This window comes from Crocodylus porosus, unplaced genomic scaffold, assembly GCF_001723895.1.
Source record: "Crocodylus porosus isolate Cpor-Errol unplaced genomic scaffold, CroPor_comp1, whole genome shotgun sequence".
NCBI lineage: Eukaryota > Metazoa > Chordata > Crocodylia > Crocodylidae > Crocodylus > Crocodylus porosus.
The window spans coordinates 79158226-79173102 of NW_017728948.1; the positions used below are offsets into that span (position 1 = coordinate 79158226).

A 14877-nucleotide genomic window follows, 5' to 3' on the forward strand; every position below is an offset into this window, starting at 1 on the left:
AAATTATTATTAAAAAAAAATAAGTAACATGGGCAATTGCCTTGTCCTAACATTTTTTGGGAAGGATAATTGCATTGCTTAAAAATGAGCTGAATTTTAAAAGTCTGTGGATTGCCATTTGAACTAAAGCATTTGTATGTTGAAAGTAAGAGTATAACCTGCCAAAGAGAAGTTCATGTAATCAGAAAGCTCAGTGAATTTTCCTCATGGAGTCTCTAAGGAATTATGTGGAAAAGCTTTGTCTTTTCACAGAGTGGGCATCCAGTGCCCTGAGATCTACTAGGGAACACTAGAGTTCAGGATATCTACCGAGGGTCACATATTGGCATGGAAAACTAGCCCTCAGTGTTGCTTTATGTGTCTGCCAGCAATATGGCATCCTTGCCTTCCTTCTGCATGTTGACCTTCCATTTTGGCTAATGAGAGACAACTTTTGAGTTACATTACATGAATTAGATGAATTACAGGTCATAAAGGTAAGAGATTGAGGAAGCCAAAAATTATGCCATGCTTAGGTATGTACCCCATAACATTGCTTTCCATCCATGCTTTGATTTAAATTGCTCCTCAGAAGAGCAACCAGTTCCCATTATGATGATCAGGCTATGGCTCAGCGAAAAGGCAAGAGAGTAGATTTTAGTTTCCCAAGTGGTTCATGACACACCTGTTTCTTTTCCCTTCAAAGACAACTGGCAGCAGTCAGCTCCTCAAACCCTGCTGTTACTCAGATACTACCCATAAGTCATTACCTTGATTATGGATACAGAATAGGGGATATGTCTCTTGTCATGCAATTACTGTGGCTTAAGGGTCTCTTGAGGATTGACAGTGTTTTTATAGACAGAGCTCTGAATTCTAGAAAGCAGAAATGGAAAAATCCCTGCTAGTTCACTGAGTCCATGTCCCCAGGTTGGTGCACTGAACTTGTGCCCATTGGTGACTTTTGTTAGTGCCTGTTAGTTTCATGATGAGGGGAATCAAAGATGGAGAAACCCAAACCACAAACTTTCCAGATGTCAAATCTGCGGAGTTCAGAAGGTTTGAAAACAAAGGTCGACTCATCATAGTACACATGCCTATATAGGAACTCTAAGGAAAAATAATTTGAATTAACTAAAGGTATGGATTTAAAGTAGATAATGTAAGTCTGTATAAATTTCTTGTGTGGACACTCTTACTCAAAATTAAAAGGGGCCTTAATTAAATTGAACTTAATTTGTTTGTAGATTAAGCAAAATAACTCAAAGCCACTTTCATTCTGTATAAGAGTGTCCATACAGGAGTTTTATGCTCTTGAACTAATCCACTTTAAAGTTAATTCAATCTAACATTCCAGATTATTTTTTTATTCAGATTTGTTTTGGATCCTGAAATCTCTATCCTCGTACCCCCAGGTCCTGCTCACATCCCCTGAAATAGGTTGGGAAAACTTTTGAATTGACAGCCTGTAATGTGAATAAGGCCAGTATCTAAATTGTATTCCTCTGAATATTGAAATATTTGAAATCCAGATGCAAAAATTCCGGTTGGAATCCATTTTTAATTTCAGCAAGTTCTATGGTGTAAGATGGATAGTCTACTTTTGGTTCCTGAAATTTCAGTGACCAGGAATCATGGCAACTCATGATTGTAAAATCACTACAACTAAAGCCATAGCATAACATTTTTCATTAAACAGATCTCTTAAATCCAGATGCTGATTCTTTTAATCACATTGAATAGTTCCTTAGTCCCTAAGCAGTCCCATTCTCATCAGTGGAGTAAAGATATCAGGATTTACCCCTTAATGTATTAGTATCAGAAACCAGTTTAATACACACAATATGTTAAACATTAGTCTCCATACAGCATGCTGTCAAAGGAGGCATTAATCAGCTTTACTTTGGAAATTAAAATAGGAACACTCTTGTAAATTACATCCATTACATTTCTGGCTTAAATTTCCCTGGTCCTTTAGACTAATGCTTAAAAGACTAACCCCACCACTCTGGTAAGTGCTTTTGTATCCATATTATACCTTTTTTCCCCTTGAAGCTGAAGAATTACATAGCCTCTGTGAAATAACTTTCCTTCTTTAGTTGTTCAATTTGATTCAAGGATTTTTGATTAAGCATTCAGGGGTTATGAATAAATAAGAACCAGCAGCCCAGTAATTGGGATATCATTACTATCTAGTAGCACATTTAATCCTCAGCTTCGCTGCACCACATAACCTTTTCCTTCCATCCTCCTCTTCAATATTGCTAACAAAAAAAAGCAATGTCACTGCAAGCTTCACAAGTTAGCATTAAAATGAATACTTTTTAATTTCTCCAGATGAGATGGGGCCCTGCGCTCTGGGACAATGCTGATGGATGATGTTTTAATGCAGCCGAAATGTTATTTTTACTGAACCAGGGAAAACTATAAATTTTGCTTCACTGCCACTGATGGCTCTATGCATAAAACTATGGTGGCACCCATTGCCCATGAATAATCACCTCAGTACGGCAGATGTTACTTTGCGGGGAAAGCAATTCTTATGCTGAAGAATTGTGGAAAGATTAATTGTCTACAGCTGTTTCATGGCCCACAGCAATCTTGATACATTTATGATAAGTTTAAGAGCTCACTAGAGGCAGCTCCTATTCCCCGTTGTGAGGTGGGGGGAGGGGGTGAATGGCTTTATTTTGACACCTGGATTCATAGAATCTGTCAGCTCCATTACAGCCTTCATAGAAGCTCTACTGCTGGCAGTTCTGAAATGATTGTGAGTGAGCTAAGATGCAAGAATTATCTATACGTAGGTAAAGAAAAGGAGACTGAGAAGAATTATTCAAATTTGTGCAAATGAATTGCTTCCATTTTTCCTCCCTCTGCCAAGTGGAAATTGAACGTAACCTGCTCTGACCTTTCTCTATTAAGTGCTGCAAATTGCAGTAAATGCACAGTTCTGAGTGCCCTAATGAGACAAAGCTCCAGCAATGCCTCATTAATAAGGAAAGTTTGACCTTGCCGGTCAGCCCTTCATTCGATATTGAAAAGAAATAGAAAAAAAAGAAGAGATGACCTGCTGTAAATTTTGAACAATACTTTTGATTTAGTTTGTATATACTCCCAACCAGACGCTTCTCAACCATTTTTTTTTCTTCCATTCCCACCTTACAAGGGAAAGAGAAGTATTTACTTATTAGACTTCTGTGTAAATCCAAGACAATAATGAAGTGGCACACGGACTCTTTCTGTGAGCTGGATAAAGATGCTTTAACATGTTTATACTGTACCTGGGCTGGGATAGTGGCTTTGATACATTCTATCATAGTCTACTGTATTCCTTGTAACATGTGCAAAATCATGGTTGGTCCATATATTGTGCCTTTATACATGCAATATATGGACATTTGAAAGCAATGCTGCAGACTACAACCCTGAACTTAGAGTGCATGTGTGTATGTTTGTCTGAGAGGGTAAGTCAGGAAGATATATTTGCCTGATAGAACAACTTTGCTGTTGACTTGACACATGTCAGATCAATGCTCGTGATCTCAATATCATGCTGTTAGGCAGGAGGGCATGACACAAAATTATACACACACACCACCTACACATATAACACTATGGGTCCACTCACATGCACGTACATACAAACATGCACTTCGGTGGTGGCTGTTAACCTGGGGTCACTTGGTGCCCTGGGTTACTTGGGGTCACTTGGTGCCCTGGAGGTACTTGGGGTCACTTGCTGCTTGGGGTTACTTGGGGGTGAAAGAAAATCCAGGAGACAGAGGAGGTGAAGGAGCAGAGCCAGGGGATCAAGCTGTGGCAGCAGAGAAAGCTGAGTTGGTCAAAGAAGCTGGGAGGAGCAGCAGAGAGATGAGGTGAAGGGCGGTGGAGAAAAAAGCCGAGAGCTGGGAGGTAAGGAGCTGGGAGATGGAGAAGCTGGAGGCTGCAGGGGGCAGAGCCAGGAAACAGAGAAGCCAGCGGCTGCAGGGGGCAAAGGGAGAAGCTGGGAGGTGGTGAGGGTTGGAGCCAGGGCTGAAGCCAGGAGGCAGGTCGGGGTTGCAGAGAGCTGGGAGTCAGAGGGCAGAACTGGGAGGAGCCGGGAGATGGCAGGGGTTAAAAGATCAGAGAGCTGGGGGGGGGAGGGGAGATGGAAGGAAGGTCAAAGGGGTGGAGGGCAGAAATTGGAGCAGGGCCAGGAGATCAGTAAGACAAACCCAACTTGGGGTTCCAAAATAACAGTTTTATTAAACAGGGAACATGCTATACAGCCCACAAAGTTATTGGTTCCAGTGTAACTGATGATATTGCTTTGGTTAACTTACAGGAACAATATCAATATAAAACAGTAAAAATCAATACGAATATAATAGGAATACAATATAAAACAGTAAAAATCAATAAAAAAATAACAGAACACTATTTACAATATAAAAAGGGGCTTGTCACAATTATGGACTACAAGAACTTAGCTTATCTATGACTTTTTTTTAACTACTTATAAGGGATAGAGAGAGCAGAGAGAAAGTCAGAAATGGTTGGGGAAGGGGAGGGAATGTGTTTTTAACTTAAAAAAAAAAAAAAAGAAATACTGGGGGTTTTACTACACTGCTATTCTAGTTTCTATACTGTCTCAGATGATACACAGTTTAAAGGTCATTGCATTTAATTAACTAATATACCCTGCAAACCCAAACTAAGAAGCTTTGCTTAGAAATTATTAAGAAATTATTTTCTTCCTGTGAATATTTTTTGATCACAATTAAAGCATCTGTGCTTTTTTACTATATTTTTTTTGGCTGTTTTGGAAACCAGAAACTGAAAGTTTTCATTTCCAGAATGGTTTTTATCATAACAGGCTTTTGATAAAAATATTTTTCATACAAATTCAGTTTAATAATCTTTTTCCTAGTGAAAAAAGTAGGAGTGTTTCAGGAGTAGCATGCCTGTATTTGTGCAGTGGATAGGACGGCAAGGTTCTTGAGGTACCTCCCAAGCCAATGACTCTATGGAAAAAAAAAGTGTTTACTGAACACTTTTGACCAGCTCCTGGATTTATGCATGCATAGGTATATTAATAATTTGCTATTCGCAATTTGTCATTTGTTATTCATAATTCTCTGATTTCAAGCATTTTAAATCACTTTAGGAATTAAAAGTAATGCCATAGGACTTAGGTTAGTTGATACGTATTTGGGCTGCATCTGCACAAATGGGCATGTGTCTGTTGAGGCATCTCAAAGTAGTTTGAGATGCTGAAGAAGGTACATCATGAACTAAAAAATATACCCTGTATTCCATATTTTCTGTGCATATTCCATATTTTCACCCTCTAAGTTTAATACTGGAAATCCCAGTAACAAAAGAAAACATGCTGGAAGAAAGCAGCACAGGGCTGCTGGAGCATGCCCTGAAGCAATTGGAGGCTGGGGGCTCCAGGAGATGCGCTAGCACCTGGCCAGAGCATCTCTATGCCTGCTGCATGCCCCTGCTGCACCAGCACACTGCCTCAGTGCTTGGAAGAAATAGAAAGGGGCCAAGCTGGCTGGGACCCAGGCTCTGTCCCTGGTAAGCAGGAGTGGGGGACTGTGTGGAAGGGATGGGTCCCCCCTGCACCCCTCCTGCCAGAGTGCACAGCTTGTGCTGTCAGTGGCAGCTGGTAGCAGTGGGTCCTTGGGGCACTCATGGCCTGCTGCAGGCAGAGCCCTGAGCAGTATGTGGCACTGTCTGAGTCCCAGGAGCTACACATGGTGTACAGAGCTGGCCTGGCCTGCTGGCTTGTGACTTCAATCAGGACCAGGCCAGTTCCTGCTGGCACCCAGGACTTCCAGCACTGCAAGTGGGAGCCACGCACCATCATACCAGGCTGGATTCTGCCTCCATGTAGCAAGCCCATGAAGGCAAGAACCAGCCAGGCAGTTCTGGGAGCGCTGAGTGGTGGCAGAAGCCAGCCTGGTCCTGGTCAAAGGCAATACCAGTGGGCTGGGCTGGTTCTGTGTACCACATGTAGCCTCTGGGACTCAAGTGGTGCCATGCACAGCTGGGGGGGCCCTGCCTGCAACGGGCCATGAGTGCCCTGAGTGGCCACTGCTGGCTGCTACCACTGCTGATGGGAACTGTGTGCCATGGGCAGGATGGGGGGGGGGAGGGTCAGGTGGGCATGTGATGGACAGTCCCCACAAACCCCACACCTCCCCATGAGCCCCTTCACAATCCACCCACAAACAACTCCCACAAACTTCAACCCCACAAACCCTACACCCATGAACCCCCTCCACAATTCACCCACACATCTCCCCACAAACCCTACACCCTCCCCCACAACCTCACCACCACGAATCTTACACCCTGCATGTTCAGCCACCAGGCAGGATAGGACCTGCTGTCAGGAGCTGTGGCTGCAGGGGCAACTGCCACACTGCAGCCCTGCCCCATGCCCACACCAGTGCTGGGACATGCAGCCCCAGCTTGGGGGACTCCTAATCCCAGGAACCACTTGGAGGTTTTAATGGGTTAGGGGGGAGGGATGGAGGTGGCAGTGGGGGTGGGTGATGGATGGGGGGGGATTGAAGTGGCATTAGGGTGTATGTGATGAGCCCGGAGTGGCAGCAGGGGTATGTATGAGAGAAAGATGGGGTGGGGGAGTGCTCTGGGTAGGAGCAGCTGCTAGAGCCAGGCTTAGAGCCTTCCTGCCCCTCTAGAGCAGCCTGTGTGGGGGGAGGCCAGCCTGGAAGGGAAAGGGATTGCCCAGCTTAATCCCTGAGCTCCAGTCGCAGGCTCACTGTGATCCTCATGCCCTTCACTGGGGCCTGGGCACAAACACAGGGAACAGACCAACAAGGGCTGGCACTACTCAGAGCCACAAAACAGCAGGCAGGACAGCTGCAGCTGGACCCATATCCTGGTGCTAGGAGGGAGCTGCTGCCAGGAAGGAGTGAGAGGGGGCAGGCAGGGGCTGTGGGTCATGAGTTAGGGGTACTGGTGGGGCTGTGGGTTGCAAGTGAGGGGCAGGGGTAGGGCACTGTCATATTAGTATTGCTCAGTGCCACATAGCAGCTGTGGGTCCAGCTGCAGCTGTCTCCACATCCTGGTAAATGAAGGGGTAGGGGCAGCTCTGATTTTTCTATGATAAAAAAAATCAAAAGCAAATACCAAAGTGTATAGATATTTAGAATGTATTTTATTATGATGAAAGAGGCACTGGTAGGCTTCTAAATTGCTTTACAATCGTAAATATGTCAATAAAACTTTGCCCAACAGATCTGTCTCTTTCTATATATAGTGGAATTTTATTTTAATCATGGAAGAAAATGGATTTTAATGAGCGAATTTGGATTTTTTATCAGAGAATTTGCAATTTTTAAATGGGGAACTCCCTGCTGGTGAGGCAAGTGGTGGGACCTGGGCAGAGGATCTTGCCCAGGGCTAACATCGGGGACCCAGCTGGAAGGCAGACAAGATGGCTGACCTCCTGGCCATTTGGGGCCAGGGGGACACACTTTGACCGTTCAAAGCAGGCCATCACAATGAGTACAGATTCTAGGTGATAGCTACCTAGATGGGAAATGGGGGCACCAGAAGATATGACAGCAGTACTGCCCGAAGGCCCACTGTGTGGCCACGGCCCATCGGCAGCTAGCCCAGAGAGGTAGCTTGGCTGCAGTGCCCATACCACAGCCTAGGTTGTTGTGTGGTCCCTATCTGGGCCTGGTAGATGTGCAGCCATGGGGCCATACTTTCAAGGGGGCAGATGCTGTTTCAGGCAGCAGCCCCCACTGCCAGACTGCTGCAGTGGGTAGAGGGTGCAGGAGCCACTCTAGGTTAGGGCTGCTTCAGCATTCCAGCTGGTATTAGGGGCTAGTGTCACCAGAAACCAACAAGGTGGGCCTCAGAAGCTCCTGTCTATTTGTAATACTTGTACAGTGTGCCCTAAAGCCCATGTGGCTAACTAGTAACCCCATGAGGGGCCTATGAGTGAGTGGTACAACTAAACTCTTGGGACAACTAATGAAAAAAACAGAATAGGAATGTTGTGTGGGTCAAAGGGTCAAAAAGTGAGAATAAGTGTGCCTCAGAAGGACACCAAGCAGAGGCTGCACCCACTGGTCCTCAAAAACATCCAAGGAGCTGGGAGATGCTGCCCACTGGTGCTCAGTCCATGCATGTTTCTAAGCAAAAGAGAGGAAAGTGACCTCACAGTTTCCAGGCACCTTCCTGGCCAGACTGTCCTTCCTGCTCAAGTACAGGTCCCACTTGGCTAGGTCTAGGAGGAGGTTGATCAGGAGGTTCTGGGACTTAGTGGGACCATGGATGGGGTGTCCAAAAACAAAAAGATGAGGGGTAAAATTCAACCAGAACCTCAGGAGGAGGTTCTTCAGGTAGATGTTGAGGGGCTGCAGCCTGGCACCCTTGAGGCTTATGTGCACCAGGGTCTCCCTCTGCCTGCAGAAGGGGCAGGAGACTGGGGTGTCTGTGAAGCTTACCACATACATACTCATGGTGATGGCTTCATGGAGGAGACACCAGATGAGGTCCCTAGTGGCTTGTGGGATGAGGGTGGAGTACCGACTCTACTACTGGGGTGTGCCAGCCATACCCTTGCCAAGCAGGTCCTGCCATTTGGTGTCTGGGTGGGACGTGAGGGTGGCATGATGGATGGTGTAGAGGTGGCAGTGATGGACGGTGGAAAAGCAGACTGGGCTGGTGTTCTCCAGCTGGCTTAGGTGGTGGAGTGGGAAGCCTTGCAAGGCTGGGCAAGGACCTACTCCATGACAAACTTTGCTGGGCTGGAGGACATGGAGGAGTGTGGGGGTGAGGACCACCACGATGTAGGACCTGGGTCAACAAGGGCAAGGGTGGCAGGAGATGGGGCAGATTTCACCTCCTGGACCAGACAGCAGGTCACACATGTCATGGGTAGACCCATGCACCGGGCCAATGTAACGGGGCCCACCCACTCCTGCCTATTGTAGTCCAGGAGATCTCCAACATGGTTGACACCAGCCAGGAGCAAACTCTGGGGCACCTCTGCTGTTGGAACCTCCAGCTGGGGGTTCCAGAGGAGAGGCTTGATGAGCAGATTGGCATCCTGGGCAAGTGTTGCAGGGGACCTGGAGGCGGAGATCAGCCTCCAGGCTCAGAGAAGCCCTACAGGCCAAGGAGCTGCCACTTGTATTGGAGCCCCTGGAAGTGGCAGAGGAAGGCATGCCCCAGGTGGCCCCATGTCACATGGCTAATGACACTGTATAGTAGGGCTGTGCGAGGCTTCAGACAGAGCTTTAGATCCGGAGAAGCTTTGGATGCTTCAGGATCCAAAGCAGCACATCTGAGTTGAAGCGTTGGCCTCGTTAGGCTTCCTGAAGTGGTTTGGAGCTTCCGAAGAGCTGTGGAGCTGCCCTGGAGATCCAGCCATAGGGTATAATGGGGAAACAATAAAATATCTATAACGTTATTGTTTTTTGTCTGATTTGGATGAAATTTTCAGAGATAGTAGACTCTGTAGAGGGTATGAAGCCTGCCAAGTTTCAAGAAGATAGGTGCAGGTGTTTGGGGGGAGCTGCACCCCAAATTTGTGAAAGCAAAACTCCTATCACACCTATGTGTTACAACACACTGTGTCAAAACTGCAGGGATGGTAGCTCTTACTGAGGCCACAAAGCCTGCCAGGTTTCAAGAAGATCAGTGCAGGGGCTTGTGGGGAACTGCCCCTCAAGCTACACGCACATCCTGGACCCAGTCAAGGTGGTGATAACTGAAAGGGGTCAGCTGGATGCCAGAGGAGTGAGCCAGGGCAGAGTGTGGCAAAGAGATATTAAACCCAGTCCAACTGGGAGTGGCATGCCTGCTCTTCCCCAACCCTCATACAGGTGAAGGCAGGGGGGTCACTAGGATGACAGGCATGTAAGATATCCACCAGGGAGTAGTCCATTAGGAGCTCCCTGATGACACACAGCAGCCTGGTTCTGCTCCCTGCTTGACTAGTCTCATGCATTTAGGGTGACATTAAAGTCCCTGCCAAGGACGAGGCACTCATGAGGATTTAGGGTGCTGATGTAAACAGGCCTGAGAACAGAGTGGCCACCCCAAAAGAGGAGGTTGAGAAGTGACTACAGAAGCCCTGCCTCCCCGCTCCAGCTGTCATTGGCCTGAGTTGTCAGGGTCTCCTCCAAGAATACAACAAGAGGAGAGCACCCGGCATCTCTGGAGACCCTTCCTGGAACTGTAGATGTTTGGGGCTCGTGATCTTAACCTACCTCACTGCTGGTGGTGGAGGGTGTGGAGTAGATGGTTCAGCAGGGGCCTTGGGCATCTCAATGCCTGGTGTGGGGCTCACTGACTCACTCAGCACCCTCCCATAAGAACAGAGGGCATCCATCTACGAAAGTGCAGGCCAGCCTATAGATCCAGGCGTTGCAGGTTTTGGGCCCCTTGCCTTCCCTTGCCAGTGCCCTTGCAGTGGTGAGGAAGCTGTCAAAATCTCCCCAGTCATTCAAGGCAAGCTGTACTTTGCTGGTGGACCACCGGGTGTAGTCACAGTCAGGAAATGCAAGTAGCTCGCCCCTGGAGACCTCTGGGACTGAGAGGTCTGTAGGATGCATGGAGCCTCCTGGTTATCAGGCATCCTCCTCCTGGTCCTGGGGCTTAGCAGGCTCCTTAGGCACCTTCTGAACCCCCCAGTCTGTTAAGACCCCAGACACTGATTGGTACTGGGAGAGGTCTGTGGCCTCTTGGGACAGGGGTGGAGTCAAGGGTGGGGTGGGGCTCCCTCACAAGATGGTAGGGTAGCAGTGGAGCGCTGGGGGGGTCTGTGTAGGGTGTCTGATAGTCTTTTGTTTAGGGGACTCCACCCTGACCCCTTTTGGTGTGGGACCATGAGGCAGGCTGGAAGTGAGGATTTTGTGGGAAGGGGAAGGAGGAGACCCATCAGGCACCAGGGTAGTATCAGTGCAAGTCTCATGGTCCTGGGAGACAGGACTTCCTCCCTCAGAACTCACCAGGGTGAGCCCCAGGCTACCCTATCTCCCCTAGATTGTTGGAGGGCTCCACTGATGGACCTTTCATTGGCTCAGCCTCAGTCTCAGCCTTGGCACCCATGGTCTCAAGGGATAGGCCCTGGTCAGTGGAGTGATGGGCTTCCTCCATGGGCTCTTGTCTAGCATCTGTGAAATCTCCTCCACAGGAATCACTCATTTGATCTCTTTCCCAGGGTTGGGGTGTCAAGCGCAGCCAGGGAGGCCCCCTGAAAGCTGGGCCACTCCTTCCCCCATGTAGTGGTCTGGGGGGTGGGGAAAGAGGAGTCTTTCACATCAGAAGATTCCACTTGTTCCCAGGCCTTCCTTTTGGCTTTGCACCAGAGGTCACCTGCACCGACTCATCCATGGGGTGGTCCTCAGGTGGACAGGCTCCAGTAGAAGTTGAGGGTCAGGGGATAGCTACAGCTGGGGCATGATTGGGGGTATGGGGGCCCTGCTCCCTTCTCTCCCATTGGCTGCTGCTGCCCTCCCCGGGACCCCACCAAACTTGGTTTGGGGGCAGGGTTCCCTGAACTCACATGGGCCTGGATGATGTGGCTGAAGTACTAGGGGGACGTGAGGTGTACCAGTGGGACCTGTAGATGCCCTCTTCTCCTGGCCCATGGTGCTCTCATGATGTAAGTACCCCAGGGTGTGGCACCTAAAGCATTGCAGATCCCCTGGTGTATAGAAAACCCTCACCAGGGCCCCCTGAAAAGGAATCACTAGGCATCCTTCAGCCTCCAGCCACGCTCTCATCACCAGCTGGAACATAACCTGGCAATGGAAAGAGTGCATGTGGTGGAGGCTGGCGTCTTGGCACCCCAGCGAGAGGGCCACCATTGGGGAGATAACGCTCCCCAGGGTTTGGAGCTGGGGGAGAAGAGCCCAATTAGAGATATAGGGAGGGACGGAGCCGAGGTCCACCCCAGTCTCCAGCTCTTCCAGGGGCTAGAGGGGGACATACTTGTCATCCACCATGAGCCCCTCTCCACTGCCTTTTGTGCAGTAGCCTCTGAGGCAAGGTAAAAGACCCCCTTGCCATGAAAGCAGGAGGATGCTATGACCTTGGGGGCCCCCACTATCTGAGTCAGGGCCTGCACCCAGGTCTCAAAGTACAGATTCTCTCGCTTTGATAGTTGCACTTCATTCTGTGCATGCAGTTGAGTGCTGGAAACGGGGCCCCACCAGCCAAGCTGGAAGGGCCAGTGGTGGAGGGTCTAGGCCCCATGACTTGGCCACAAGCTAGAAGAGAGCAGATTTAGATTGGATATTAGGAGGAACTTCTTCACAGTTCGAGTGGCCAAGGTCTGGAACGGGCTCCCAAGGGAGGTGGTGCTCTCCCCTACCCTGGGGGTCTTCAAGCGAAGGTTTGATGTGTATCTAGCTGGGGTAATGTAGGCCCAGCACTCTTTCCTGCTTATGCAGGGGGTCGGACTCGATGATCTATTGAGGTCCCTTCCGACCCTAGCATCTATGAATCTATGACTTTGGGTCACTGTGTAGGAGGCTGAAAAGGACCCCTTCCCACTGCCCTTGGCCTTGGTCCCTGATAGCAGGAGGAATGGCCTGGCCAGGGCAGACCCCCTGACCCCATTTTCTCTCTGCCAGTGCCCTGCCTGCCCCTGCAGCAGAGGTTGCAGACTTCTCTACCCCCAGAGAGGTTGGTTGGACTCTGCCTCTGGGGTGGGGGCTGCAGAGACATGGCATCCCTTTGGGTTCTTGGATGGGATCTGCCCCCATAGTGGGGGCTGCAGGAAGCTCTGTGGGGGCATCTGCTCTCCAGAAGGTTCCTGCCCCACCATTGTTTTACATGAGATTGGGGAAGAGAAGAAAGCCAAAATATCCAGTGGGGCTCTCTACTAGGGGTAGGTGGCTGAAGCTCACTGAGCTACAGCTTGACAGGAAAAAAACTGGGAGGGCTATGCTTGAGGAATGTCGGGGCAGGAGGAAAACACACACAGGGGCTGGGGAGAATCAAGCTGGCTTACTCAGCCACACAACAAACACCAGGGCAGGGGAAGTGGACCACAGGATTTAACACACAAAAGGGCAAAAAACACAAAGGGAAGGCTGCTGAGGCAGATGTAAGAGATGGCTGGAGCAGTGGAGGGGCATTGTTTGTTGAAGATCAGTCCAGGAGCCCCTCAGGCCTCCAGCCAGGTGCTCAGCAGCAGGCAGGAAAACAAAGCAGGATCAGATGCCGTGAGGCAGCTGTGGGGGAGGGTAGGCGCAATCAGTCAATTAGGGACTAATCCAGTGCAGGTGTGGCATTGAGTGGCGCAGGGTAGTGCAGCAGGGAATCTCTCTCTCCTGAGAAGGGGCAACAGCAAGACAGACAATAGCAGTAGCAGCAACAGTGGTAGTATCCATCCAGTTGAGGCACTCAGGGTGTTCTTCAGGTGAAAGTAGAGGTGAAGGTAGGAGCTTCATGCCAAGGCAGCTGGGGCAGGCAAGGCACCTTTAGGCTCCAGCAGTGGTAGTGGGGGAGGGGTCCACAGGCAGTGCGGGCTCCCTCCCCAGGCCATCTGTCCTCTGACCTTGGTGGTGGGCTGGGCAGCAGGCTGGAATAGGGGTGCAGTGTAGTATGCTGGGCCCCTCCCAGAGGGGAGGCAGTGGAGTGCAGCAGAGGATCCCCTGTTGTGGTGGGGGCAACAACAGCAGTAGTAGCTTAAGGCAGGAAGGGGTATGGACAACTTACCCCCAAAAGCTCTGAGAACAAGCCAGCATTTAGTGGCAGCTAGAGGCAGGAAGGGGCCTGGCCATTTTTTCCCCAGAAATTCCTGGGACTGGAATTGTAGCAAGCAGCAGCCTAGGACAGGAAGGGGTATAGCTAATTTCCTCCTAGAGGCTCTTCCCTCAGAAGCTTCTGAGGACAAGTAGTCTTGAGTGGCTCACCAGGGTAGCTTTTTATACTTTTGAGGCTAGCATAGGTGATGCCTCAAGCCTTTAGCGCCCCCTGGCTGAAGATTCAGGAGGAGCTAGGCAGTTTCAGTTTGCCCCAAACCAAAGTTCAGGCACAAATCTCTGGTAAAAAATTGTGCCACTGCTACTTGAGCTGCTGCAAACACACTGTGCCTGCAGGTGTGGACATGTCCCAGAAGTAGTAAATAGCAGTAATTTTTTGAATAGCACATTGGCAGAAATTTGCTCACATACATGCCACTTATTGGGCAATTATGAATAGTAAATAAGCTAGTAAAAATTGAGTCCATTCGCAAATTATTTATCAATCAAAATGATGGGGATAAATTTGCCAAATAAGTTAATTTCAAGGACCAATTGGATTGGCTGTATTATAAATTACTAGCAGCTTCTAAAAACACCTTATTTGAGATCTGTTGGTAGCTCAGATATCTAGGATGAAAAATTACACAAAACTCCAGCAAAATGGAACCAACTGTAGGATTTGTAGCACCTAGTTAGAATGTCTGCCACTGTCAGCTTGCTTGCTGAAAACCTAGCAAAGACATGCGGTCAGTTTGTTAACGAGTGAGCCTGATGGAACTACTCACCTGATTTTAGTATGTCCTTAGCAGTTTGTTAATGAGAGATTTATTTGGATACTTAAATAGGCACAAAGCATCCATTTTGAAAAAAGCTAAGGAGGATAGTTGGAAAAGCGCTGAGGTCCCGGGGGAGGGGAGCCAGGTGTCCAAGGAGAGTGGTCGCTCCTTAAGGAGACGATCCTCCAAGCCCAAAGGAAGGTAATCCCAACGAGGACCAAAGGAAGCAGGAGAGCACACAAGCCTCTGTGGCTCAGCAAAAGAATCTGGGAATGTCTCCTTGCTAAAAAGGAGGCTTACACCCAGTGGAAAGAAGGGGTCATCACCAGGGAGGGCTATTCTGTAGTTGCTTGGGGACAGTTAGGAAGGCCAAGGCAGAG

General features: G+C 48.8%; 1 long non-coding RNA gene across 1 annotated transcript in view; it reads left to right on the forward strand.

Moving 5' to 3' along the window:
* Window positions 1-344: 344 nt before the first annotated feature.
* The window catches only part of LOC109321898, a 22273-nt gene continuing 7740 nt past the window's right edge, over window positions 345-14877 (forward strand). The window contains exons 1-2 of the long non-coding RNA XR_002104202.1: window positions 345-357; window positions 10047-10052. This is a non-coding gene — a long non-coding RNA (uncharacterized LOC109321898). The remainder of the gene's footprint in view (window positions 358-10046; window positions 10053-14877) is intronic.